This window comes from Xenopus tropicalis, chromosome 5, assembly GCF_000004195.4.
Source record: "Xenopus tropicalis strain Nigerian chromosome 5, UCB_Xtro_10.0, whole genome shotgun sequence".
NCBI lineage: Eukaryota > Metazoa > Chordata > Amphibia > Anura > Pipidae > Xenopus > Xenopus tropicalis.
The window spans coordinates 103,115,558-103,129,321 of record NC_030681.2 but is presented as its reverse complement, the minus strand read 5'-3'; positions in this window follow the sequence as shown (position 1 = coordinate 103,129,321).

Genomic DNA, 13,764 nt, shown 5'->3' with positions numbered 1-13,764 from the left:
ACTATTAATTAAAGGATTGGATTTACTCATCAGGCAAAGTATAGATAGAGATAGGGTTGCCACTCATGTGGTTTTGAACTGGACAGTTTTTGAGAGGACCAGTTCAAAACTTTCTCTCTAGTTTAAAACACGGAGAAAACTGGACAGAAATCCAGCTAATTGCATCTAATTGATGCAATAACCCTGCTTCAGTGTCATAATCCCACTGACATCATTGTGCCTGCTTCTGATGTCATCATGCTCATGTCCAACATCACTGCCCCACCCCCAATGCCATATGCCCCGCCCCCTTTATTCGGGTTTAGCCTCTGGCAAAGGTGGCAACCCAACTCTACAGACACCTCCTTCGTTGACATAGCAGCCAGATAGACCCCAAACTTCAGGAGTCTGCTACACAACTAGTATTTCAAAAATGTTAACAAGGCACCAGTATATTTGGCATGACTCTTAAGCAGGGGTACAGTGCTTGGGCCATTAGGAACATTACCCTGTGGTCCATGTAACATATAAGCACACCTGCCACCCCATGCTATGTACATAGACAAGCAGGGCCATCTTAAAATACTGTATGAAGCCAAAGGCAAAAGAAAAGCATAATGCAGTGCCATAAATATTGGCCATTTTTAGACAAAATTACATATGAGACATATGAGGACTAAATTAACCCAGACGAAGGGGTGTGCCCCCGAAACGTTACATGGTTTGCTACTATTAAAATCAGCAGGGTTTATCCCTCTAAAACAAATCCTGTTGTGCCGATATTTTGTGCTATTTTTAACCCAGACATGCCAGTATCATCACTACAAAAAGCACCTTATGAACATATTAACCTTTAACATATCAGTGAGATTACTGTAGAAGCAGAAATGCACAATGAACACATGAACCCTATACATGCCACTTAGATCACTCCAGACAATGGATTAGGAGCACATTAACCCATGACATGCCAGTTAGATCCCTCCAGACAATGGATTATGGGCACATTAACCCATGACATGCCAGTAAGATCACTCCAGACAAAGTATTATGAGCACTAGACTAGAACTAGCCTAGATTTGCCAATTGTCTGAAAATGGCTATATTAAAAGCATTACCTAACCTACACTTGTTTAAGCATACCATAAACTTTCTTCTTTGCCGGTACTTCCATGCTGCTGTTTCAGTCTGCCTCCCTTTTCCTAGCCAAAATTTCCACAACAAATCCACACAGCTATCTTTTATTTTTCACCTCTTCTTCCATAGGAAAAAAATAATTTCCAGTGGAAAACTACAGACAGCAGTTGGGGTCCACCAGGATTAATCCCAGTATCCTGGTGGGATAACCCTGATTTGATTAATTAATTGCTGAAAATATTGTATTAAGAGGGCCTTATGTTAACATATACAGTGGTGGCAGGAGGAAGCCAGAACTGTAAACAAAGACAGGTAAATATCCATTACCAAGGTTACAAAAGGGTTATGTAGAGATGAAGTCTGAAGAAGAGGCTTATGACAGGGCAGGCAGTGATCAGAACAGTAAGTTAAAAAACTGAAAAATCAAGAATAATTTCACAGCCAGAAATTGCACAGTAAAATCTTTAGTCAGGGAGTGAACAAGGTCTAAAAGTTGTTTACACATTATTTTGAATTTGATGCCAAAAGTGCAATGTCAATACAAAGTAATGTCATAGATTGGAGTAGCACGTGGTGTGAAAATTATGGAATGGGTCTGATGACAACATAGCCCTGCAGCAGTTGCACGGGTTATAGAGCAACCTTACAGGAGGGTCACAAATAAGAGAGGCAATGTACAAAGTTAAAAGATACAGGGGCCGATTCACTAAAGGTTGATAAAACGAGCGCTATTTATAGCATGCGTTAAAAATGTTATCTTGAACTCTCAATTCACTAAAAGGACAGGCGTCATAACTAAGTTGTGATTTTCTTTGCATTATTTAACTCACGATGAGCGTTTTTCTGGGTGCGATATATTGCTATATGCTATATTAGCTCACGATTTTACGTACGTAACCATTACTTTTGGAAAACTACTTTTGTGAAAATGACTATTTCCCTGAAAACTGGAGGATACATCTCTCTAGGGCCAACACAAAAAATCCCACTGCAAAGTCTATGTTGTGTTGCCAAAAGCTCACGAACCACAATTTTCTTTAACACTAGAATTACTGACTTTTTTATTTTCTGGTGCAAGGCCCGAGGTGTTATTCACCCCTGCTGAGATTTTCACAGGTCTTCAGCTTGATTCTCCTCAATCTTTTGTTGTGCAAATCACCCATTACCTGTGAGGCCTGGCATATTTGCATTTGTTTACTCAGAGTAGCTCAGATCCAAGGCACATCCAACATGGAAACCTTCAGAAATGTTGGGGGTTGGGGAGCAGTGAGCAAAGTGTTAAAGGAACAGTAACACCAAAAAATGAAAGAGCTTTAAAGTAATAAAAATACAATGCACTATTGCCCTGCCCTGGTAAAACTGGTGTGTTTGCTACAGTAACACTATTATAATTTATATAATAAGCTGCTGTGTAGCCACGGGGGCAGCCATTCAAGCTGGAAAAAAGGAGAAAAGGCACAGGTTACATAGCAGATAACAGATAAGTTCTGTAGAATACAATAGTGTTTTATCTGTTATCTGCTATGTAACCTTCTCCTTTTTTCCAACTTTAATGGCTGCCTCCATGGCTAAATAGCAGCTTATTTATATAAATTATAGTAGACTTTCTGAAGTAAACACACAACTTTTACCAGTGCAGGGCAGCAGCACATTATATTTTAGTTACTTTTATACACTTTCATTTTTTGGTGTTACTGTTCCTTTAAGTACCACCTGCCCCAAGTAGGTGTTAATCTTCGCACAGACGAATGCGATATTTAGCGAGTTTAACGCTTCATATGTGTTTGTGAATCATGCGTTAGTATTATTTCTATGCGAGAATTAACGCAATGCGAGGTAAATAATGCATTGCAATAGTGCGTTTTTTTGTGCATGCAATATGTATCTTAACGTATGTGAAATGGCTTTGATTAATCAGGACTTAATTATTGCATGCTTTTTAACGAAAAAAAGCATGCAATAAGCGTTTTTGACCTTTAGTGAATCGACCCCATAGTGTGTAAAGTATTTTTTTTTTTGGATACAAGTCTCCATGTTTTTATTTACAACTCTTTTTTAATTATGTCTTTCCCCCCCAGAGTTCCAGCGTAATTACAGATGCACTTGAAGTTGCATCTGCAGCAATTGCATCAAATATTTAGCATGCTGTCTTTTGGTGCAACTATATGTGACATTGCTATGGGGTGGCAGTAGCTTCAGAGTTACCCAACTTCAATAGGTGGACTTTTGTACTTGTACTATTCATAAGAGGAGGATGGATGCAATGGTGCAATGGCATCTTTTATGTAGAAGTGCAAGGAACTTGTTTGTACACAGGTACTGTACCTTTAATGAATGGTATAATGTGTGCAATGTTTGCATCCATTTAAGTGCAACCATACTTACACTTTATAAATGAGTATAATAGTTTTACAAGGCATACAGAGCATTCTGTAATATTGTACAGTTCTCACACTCACCAAAACAGTCTCACATGGTGTGTAACTCACTAGATGCCGGCATGGCTACAGGGCATTTTGATAACCATGGGGCTCCTTTTTTATGGCATTAACTATGGGCTGCTCAGGCTCAGAACATTTTTTTAAATTAATTGTAGACTGAGAGTTTATCTTTGTTATTTTAAAATTTTATTCTGGTACTAGATTAGCAGGAGATCGAAACATAAGAAACTGATGAAGTATGGCACACCTTGCTGGAGCAAATATATAACAGAGGAGATCTCTGGTAAGTCAATTAATAGGCTGTTCTATTCAAAAGGCTATGAAATTATAAAGTGGATGAATGACTATATCATCTTGTGTTTTGTCAATGACCTAAATTGCAGTGTTGATGCAAGGTTCTGTTTAGACAAGAAAGAAACTGTAAAAGAGAGTAGTGTTTTTTACACTGTTTCAATTAGTGCTCTGTCACATTCTGTTACAAAAGTTTGCTAATTCCATAAAATTAACTTATTAGCCAAGCTTCAGCTAACCTTTTCTTGCACATAAAGACATGTCCACCATAACAACTGACCCTGAACTCAGCTGCCTGGAACTTCCTGTGACCCTCATTTGTCTCTTGTAAGATACAGCAAGTGCACTGGGGTCAATGGGATTGTTAGATGAACAGATTAGTCATTCCCTTACTGTAATTTGGTGAATTGTATTGACTCATCTTAAATACCAATTGTGGTTTCCACCTGCCCACCTCCTACTGCTGTGACTCCTATGGAGACTCATAGTAAAAGACTATTTTGTCCATTCCAAGGTAAAATGAACTTATAAAGTAGCACTTAATATAACCTCATGAGACTGTAACCTTGAACTAAACAGGTGCACCCCTAAATACTCTATAAGGGATCACTGATCTTGTCATCAGTCAACATGCGTTATTATGCTGACATCATCACGCCGACACCACAAAGTGGACCTGGAGTTCAAATTATAGATCTTATCGCCCAAATGTAATAAAAGGCACAAAGTTTGTCCAGGAACAGTAACCCATAACGACCAATAAGATTCTTGCTTTTAAACAGGTGACCCTAAATGCTATATTCTTATTGGTTTCTATAAGTGATAAGAAGTGTAGCAAACTACAACTACAAACTACAAGACTTTGCCATCCATTGTCATGACTGTTGTCTCCCACCTCATACAGACTCTTCCTGAACTGCAGTGATTGACATTGGTTGCTGAGGAAACCATGGAGCTACCTTCTGGTCTGGAGAAAGTGGCTTGAAGTGCAAGTGACCAGGGAAAGTGCAGGGACCACAACTGCACTTGCAGACTACATGAGATCAATAATTTAAATAAAATGGTGCTAAAGAAGTACATTTGTTTTTTAGTCCAATACTGTAAAATGTTTTGTTTTGGCAAAGCTGAACTATCCCTTTAGTTCGAACTCATTATAGCTTTATAGTAAGTACCCAGGCCCAAATGACTGCATTCAGATACAGAACTGTACTGTTTTCTGTTTAAATAAGACCAAAACCATAATAGAAAACTGTTAGGTGTACTTTTTTGCCATTTCATTGTCACTTTGCTCACGTCTTTTTAATTTATATGTATTTCTGCTTCAGTAACCAAGTTATTTAATGGTTTCTGCTCACTCCTGATTATCAGCCTCATTAGACATTAAATGAATCACATTGCAGTACAGAACAAATAATTGTCCATTATGTTTAATCAACGCAAATCAATCTCTTTCACAATCTAGCGATGACATCTGCTGTTTAATCAATGCGACCCCTCTCTTTTTTCCTTTAAGCAAAGGAAATGTTCATATTGACAGTACAATATTAATGATGTTTTCTGTAATTGTAGTAGGTCTTTAACTTAGTGTATGTTTTAATGAAGGCGTGTTGGTTGTTTCTTCAGATAATATTAATGAACTCTTGCCATTTCAGCCTGTAGGTGTATGATTTATAAAATACAGAGAGTTTGCCTTCTTTTAAACCATAACATTTAACAAGTTGAGTTTGAATAGGATGCTCTTTAGAGTATACAAGTGTGTTGCCAAATGTACAGTATTGTATGAGCTTGGAGGCAAATGCAAAAATGTCCAACATTATTTTATATATAATGTATGAAATATAATTAATTGTTCATTTATTTCCAGAGCAGAAAGGAATTTTCCTCCACAAGCATTGAAGAGTTTTCTGCAGAGTTAGAGAATAATTTGGCAACATGCTAACTCATCCCAACTGCTATAAATAGGTTGAAAACTGTTGTTATATGACATGGTCCAACTCCTACAGAATATTTCTATGTCCAGTTCTCTTTACTGTCTGAATAGCAGACCTCAGAAAATGTTGTGGTCTACAGCCACTTGCTCTAAGGACAGCCAGCTTGGACAGCGTAGGACAGCATAGATTCAATAGTTAGTACAATATATATATAGAGAGAGATACTTACATTATCCAGGAGAATTAAGAACAATAAACATAGAAGGTCCCTGGCTCTGCACACCACTGAGACCCCTCTGTATAAATGAACCCCTCTCTCCTGTCAGGGGAAGGAGCAGCTCATTATACCGAGTTGGAGGAAGAGAAAAAGCACCTCATATACAGTGGCAGTAAGGTGGCTGCAGGTTTCGTTGAATTTACTCTTTTGGATCAAGAAGTAGAATGTCACTTCAGTCAGTTTCATTTTTATTGGAAGGGAAAGGTGGATCAACCAGAGGCTATTTTTTGACCAAAGTCCACACCTGTGCAAAATGAGTGCTGTCATTTCTGCAATATATTACTTATTCAGCATCACAGTGGTTCTTGAAAGTTTTTGAACCCATTTGAATTTTCAATATTGTAGCATAAATATGTTTGTTGTGTCCTAAAAGTAGATAATGAAGAGCACAATTAAACTTGTTGTTAGTGGCCTTCCTTACATAAACTGCCCATTTCATCTCCTTTCACAACAATCCTGTTGGACTGAGGCCCATTCCAAAAGAATATAACTCTTAATTTCTGGTCTCATATATCCACAGAACATTTTTCTAAAACCCTTTAAATCTTTAAATTATCCATGTGGTTTTAGCAAACTACAGACAGTTGACAATGTTCTTTTTGGATAGTAGTGGCTTTCTCCTTGCATCCCTGCTATCAAGCCTTCCTCTTCATATGTCTTGTTGGTTGACCACTACAAGAGAGGGTAACAATGTTGTTGAATGGTTTCATTTGTATCTGCCTGACAGTGGACCGGTGAGTCCAAACTCTTTAAAAATAGCTTAATAACATATTCCATCTTGGTGAGCTGTGTTTGTGTAAATATATATGGCACATACATTTAAAGGGGGTGTTAAGTCAATATATAGCCCTAAGATAGGAACTATAAGAGCTGTTGTTTAAAAAAAAAATCAGATGGCAAAACAGGGTTGAAAAACAGATCCTCAGTGTCTGCAGCCCAATGAGGAATGGGCGTGTTTCACTCTTTGCTCATGTTTCACTTTATATCTGTGCATGACCTGACCTTAGCAGCAGCTGACCAGTAACAATCCAGTAAACAAACTACTGTGCTTTTTTAAAGTCTGGTATAGGACAGTCCCTGCTTTTGTTTTTTTCAAGTCTGGTACAAAGCAATACCCTGCTTTTTTAACATCAGGACAGCTATTGGCCCTATAGGTTTCCAGGAGCTGTTATCAGAGCTGATATCAGGGGAACAGAATAAGATGCAAAATACAAAGGTTTCTAATGAAAAAACAGTAGAGATTTTTTAATGGGTTTATATTACAATTTTCTTTTTCATTGTATCTAAATAAAACACACATGGATTATGATTTTTGACTGACTTCACATCCCATTTAAAGTACAATTGTTGCATAGTATACATAGAGCTATGCAATTTTCTTTTATACAATGCATGCTGGTTACAAAGCTTCCTTCTCTATTGGTTAAGTCTATGTAGGTCAAAGCATTGTGTTGGCATAATAAATATCTTGAGTTTAGTCCTGCAAGAGTTACCTATCTAGAGGCAATCATAGTAGCAGGTATTCTTATTTAATGGAAGAGCTTGGCTGGTATTGTAGATTTTCAACACAACATTAAAAGAATATTTTAAATCTGAGTTTTTGGCAGTGTCCCTGACACTCCTACACTGATTAGTGAGAAATGCTCATGACTGACACAGAGACAATAGGATTCCATCTGTAATTCTTATAAAAAATGTAATTATATGTTTTTAAAGATTGTATGTGACAGAGTGATGTGTGGAGGAAAGTTTCCACCTTATTGCCAATGTAATACTTGTATTATTATTGTCATGAATTCATTATTAATCGGGCAGTTACCATTCATACTATTAACCCAGTAATTGTCTGTTGCTCTTCTCATTGCTAAGGGAAAGAAAATAAAGATGGCCACATTTCCCCCAGAATAGTTACCCACTGGGGTCCCAGCACAGTCATTTGACCTGCAGATTGAGCAGATGATATATCAGGTGCAAAAAATGCACTTCACTTATTCTTATGGTAAACGTGGGTCACTTTGTTGGTTAGATCCTTAAGTAAGGTATTTTCTTTTCAAATTCATGAAGCAAAATTCACAGCGATAACCTTTATAACCTATGTGTAAAAAATGTTGAAAAAAACTTGTGCATGATAAATTCTTGCAATGGTAAGTTTGCATTTGCTAAAATTTTATCAAGTAAATATAAAATTGGCACCAATAATGTGGCTCAGAGGGGAGCACTGCTTGCTTGCAGTTTTGAGGTCCCCAGTTCAGTTTCAACCAGGGCCCTTCTGCATGGGATTTGTATGTTCTCCCTGTGTCTGTGTGGGTTTCCTCCCACACTCCAAATACATACAGGTAGTTTAATTGGCCCTACTGTGTTTGAATGTTAGAGGGATCTTAGATTGTAAACTGCACTGGGGCAGCCCTGAATCAGCTGTACAAGCAGTATTATTTTTTGACTTTTATGTAGATCAGTTAGGAGTCAGGTTGCATTTATATGTTCAAACATATAAGGGGTAATTTACACATACCAGGGGCACTGTCAGGCCGAGGAGTGGAGGTCATAGCCAGCAAGCCCACAAACGTCTCACACTAACCGGAGGCTTGCCTGAGGATGAGAACAGGAAGCACGGGAGTGGAGAGAGGCCGGAGAGCCAAAACGCAGTATCAATAGGATCAAGCAGGAGAATGGTCAGACAGGTCCGGGTCGTGGCAGGCAGATCAGGTTCAAAAGCGGATTCCAGGCAGAGGTTAGCAACAGAAGGTTCAGAATAGGGAAAAACGCCAGGCAACAGGAAAACTTGATAACCAAGCAAAGATGGCATGTACATGGCGACTATTTACAGGGTGGCGACAAGACGCAAGAGCGTGCTGCGTCAGGACGCACGTCGGAGCGTGCGGACACGTGCACGCGACTTTTCGCCGTGCGCGACTTTCCGCGCACGCCTGTTCATTGCACTGCGCGCGACTTTCCGTGCGCGCCTGCTTGTTAAATTGTGCGCGTCTTTACGCATGCTACAATACGATCGCCCGTGCGGCAAGTCCTTAGACGCATGCACAAGACGCTGAGTATCCTTACAAGCACAAGGGCAAGAGCAGTAAAAGAAGCAAGAATGAGGCTATTAGTACTCATTCAGGCAGCATTTCTGCCCCTGATGGCCCTTACCGGATTGAAGTCCGGACCAAAAGTGAAGCTTGCACTGTCCAAAAGGTTAAGAAGGCAAAAGTTTGATGCAGGCAGCAATCAATTGTAGTCAGAATCAAAGTCAAAATAGCAATTTAGATGCACCCAAGTAAGACCTATATTTGGGCATTGAACCTGGGTAACTTTGTAGCACCTCAACATAATGTTGCAGCTAAGGACCATATTGATAAAGTGGAGCGCTCCTAACCAGAGCACTCCTGACCTGTTGTGGCTTGTGTATGTTTCCACTTCCTCATGTGTGAATTAGGTTTCTGTGCTCCAAACCTACAGAAATTCTTAGAAGCAAACACGCAGTGTGGATTGCACCCACTTTTGTGCACTTTGTACATTGCCTTTCTGTTTATTATATTGTGTTTTGATATGGCTGCAGCCCATGTAAAAAAATCAACAGATAATAACATACAGTATATGCATCCATGTCCTTTAGAAAATAACTACCCATGGTTTTAAATGTAAGAGTTAAGTCTAAGGGTTCATTAAAATCAAATTGATGGTCCTCCAGGATTCAGAAACAAATTGTTTCCATACGTCATGAACATTTATTAATGGCTTCACCAGGGCGAATTAGGAAATAATATCCTTTCCTCTGCACTCTTTATAAAACTATTAGCATCCAAACAGCTTTCTCTACACTGCTTGCATCAAAATGCTTACTGATTCAGTTAATTACATTGCCTTCTCTCTGATGGCAAAGGAACACAAAAGGTGGTGTTTATACATTGGAGCTGATTTGTCCACAATTAAATTGTATCTGCAAGGGAGATATTCTCAGAATTCATTTGCTTATTTTCTGAACTGACGTGGACTGATTTCAGAAGAAAAGAAAATATATGAGCTTTTAACTACATGCAACAAATTCTGTTTTTAATCCTCTTAGAACACGTGCTTGTGTTCTGTCTCATGAATCTTAAACAGTTATTCTCTAATGTTTCCAAATCTTGTCTATTAGACATCATTGGCCTGTAGACTGAGCTAACATACATCCTGCTATGAATTCTAATGGGTAACCCCTTATATCAGCCCAGATAGAAAAATGGTAAAAGCTGTGATTGGAATTTGTTTAAAGGGCAATATCATTTTCATTTTTTCATTTAAGCGATGTAACCCTTATCCCTTGTTTAAAATAAAAAGTATACATAAATAAATATAAATATTTAAGAAAAAAAATCTTTCTCCATTAAAATAGATGTTTCACGTGCAAGGGGTGTCAGGGCTTGTCTAGGCAAAGCTGTAATCAGTAAAGTTTCCAATACATGCATTCTTCTACCATAGACTAATCAGACTTAAACATTCAAGAAAGCCCGAAGACCCCTCTATTTCTGGGTGTCAGCTTAAAGTCTGAAAAGTTGCACAATAGTCCATTAATCCTATTGATCCTCTTGTTTACTAAACTGCAGGAATTGATTTTTTTTTAAATTGCTCTTATAACCCTCTCATAAGCCGTGGTGTGCCATGACTGCGTTCTTTCACCCATGATGTGCCCTAAGGGCTGTGGATTATAAAAACAAGGATGGTCCTTGCATCTCCTTGTGATTGAAGGGGATCATGGCCTTACTCAGAAGGGTGTATAAACACCTAATTACAGGGGTTTCTAGAACCAATCCTTAATAGCCTTAAATACTTGGAGAATTGCCTGCAGCCAGACCTGATAGATTACAGGTGCAAACTGAGGACAGCAAAGAGTATCAAGTCAAGTCAGAGTATCGAGTTAACAGCAATGATTACTGGGAAGTTTTTTACACTAGGTTTATAGAGAGTTGGGCTTATTTATAAACACTGGGTAAATCTGCACCTAGGCAGCAACCCATAGCAACCATTTATAATTTGGCTTTGATTGTTCAACCTGCAGATTGCTAAAAGCTAATCACTAACTGGTTGCCCATGTGCACATTTGTCCAGTGTTTATAATAAGCCCCACTATGTCTCTAGATTCTTGACAATTTTCCAGCCCAGATAAACTGGATAACATGTGTTGCAAACCTTTTAAGAACCAAAAATTTAAATTGGGGATGGAGTGGTTCGAAATATATAAAGTTTTAGGGAGAAAATAGTATCAAAGAGGATAGGAGAAAGAGGACAACCCTGCCTAATGCCATGATAGATAAAGTATTCAAGAGGAGCCTGTTGAATTGGCCTAAGCTGATGGATAATGGTAAAGGGATTTTACCCATCTCAGAAGATTTTAACAAATTTCTATTTGTCCTGCATGTATATAACTCATGAAACACATTAAGCGCGCGTCAAATTGGGCACGGTCCTGTAAAAAAAAAGGTGTGGGCACGTTACAATTGGACACGGTTGCGTAAAAAAAGGCACGGGCGCATCAAAAAAATAGACGCGGATGTCAAAAAAATTGTGCGTCAAATGCGTTTGGTGAATTTTTTACAGTTTCGCGAATTTTCTTGCCGTTTCGCGAATTCTATGGCGAAGCAAAATGGGACAGATTCGCCAGTCTGTTCTGATAGCAGTAGCTCTACCATCTACACAGCAGCCAGGATCAAACAGCACTCAAGGCAAGCAGCCGATCACTGCATGCAAAAACCACAGCCCCTGCTCATCACTGCAAAGAATGCTCAGATCACCCAAGACATAGATCTAGAAGTAAGCAGACAAAGGAGGTATGTGCCTAGTGCCCCATCAAATATGGCACCCTAGGCATGTGCCTATTCTGCCTACCCCTAGTTCCGGCCCTGGATGCAGCACACATCTAAAGAATCATGCACAGGTATCATATTCACACTGAGCCCCATAAATTACGACATTTGGACACCCAAGATTTTTATTGCAATTGCCCCATCCCCCCTTTGCTGAGGCAATTACAGAAAAAAAACCCTGGATTGTAGGTAAAAAAAAAACATGTAAATTTGCCCCCGAAATTGCACTCACACTCCCAAATAAGTACTTTATTGCTTCTGCAGTGCAAGCGCAAAAGGAATAACATAATGCTTGACTGCTTTCACTTGAAATTTCATAAACTACCTTTAAAATCATTGAAAATGTGTAATTGATATATATTGGAAAGCTTCTTCATATTATATTTCCATTCATTATGCAAAAATACAAAACATTGGAAATGGTTTTGTAAATTACATTTTCTTTGGTCAAATATTTTGGCACATTAATATATAAAATGCAGTCATGAGGGAAAAAGAAAAGGAACATTTACGGACTTGTGTCAAGTTGATGCATAGCAGCTCTGGTCAATCTCTGATTGCAGGGTCCCCTGGCACCACAATATAGGGCCCCAGGGGGGAACTCTTCTGAAGTGTAACAGCATAAAAAGGAACAGGGAAGTGTTTTTTGTGGTTATTTGACTTTATTTAGAGCAGAAAAAGAAGTGGGAGATTAACTGAAATGCTCAAATACTAGCACAGTCAGAAAAGGCCTGAGGACTTGTCTCTTTGAAAATTATGGAAAGCATCTCTCCAGTTAGAAATGAATATTACATTCAAGCTAGGATAATCCGATAAAATGTATAAAACCCCAGAGGCTTTCACATATTGAAAAAAATTAACCACAGCTTAACTATTTGGATATGCAAAACCCATTTGCTATAAAATTCATATGTGCTATGTTGATTTGGTGGGTTGGTTACATTTTGTATATCTGCATTTCTGCCACTTGAGGGCTCTTGATGACAGATTGCTGTGTATTTTTTGGGTAAATCACATTTACAATGCAGCAGAAAACCGTGAAAGAGAGATTTATTAGTAACACAATAAACTCTCTAATTGGAAATATTAAAAACTGAATGTAAAGTGTGTGAAAAACATAAACCACTGATATATCTATAAGAATTTTAATGATGTAAAGCTCCAAACAGTTATAGGATCTATTATCCAGAATAATTGGGACCTCAGGTTTTCTGGATGAGAAATGTTTACATATTTTGGATCTCCATATCTCAAGTCTGTTAAAAATGTTTAAACATTAAATAAACCCAATAGGATTGTTTGCCACCAATATAGATTTATGCAGCTTAGTTACTATCAAGTACAAGGCCTGGCACCTAAGGGCCAAAGTCCAAAGCTTGTGCACTTTTACCTTCAAATTTGTGCCTGATTGTCCACAATAGACCAAAAATACATCTATTGTGGGAAAAAAACATGCCAATTGAGCTTGAAATTGCACTATACACACTGCGTCTAGGTAAGTGAATTAGCTTTATTGTTCCTTAATCCCTTGTAGTACTTATACATTTTAAGAATAAAATATATGTGCATAAAAGCCAGTTAGTTAACATGTCCTGTTTTGGATAACTTAGTATGTCGTCTAATGCAAAATATAGGTGGGGCAGTATACTAACAACTAAAATGAACTTTTGAAAAGAACAAGACCATTGGTCTCTTTAATTGTGCCAAATTTCCCTGTGGTCAGATGATACAAGTAAATGTGCGGTGGATACCAAGAAGAAGTCAATACACTCAATTTAATTTTTCTATTGAATTTTGGGAAAATTCAGCAGTCTTGGTACCTCAAGCTGGCTTGTAACTCTCATTGGAACTCTCACTCTTAGTAAGAC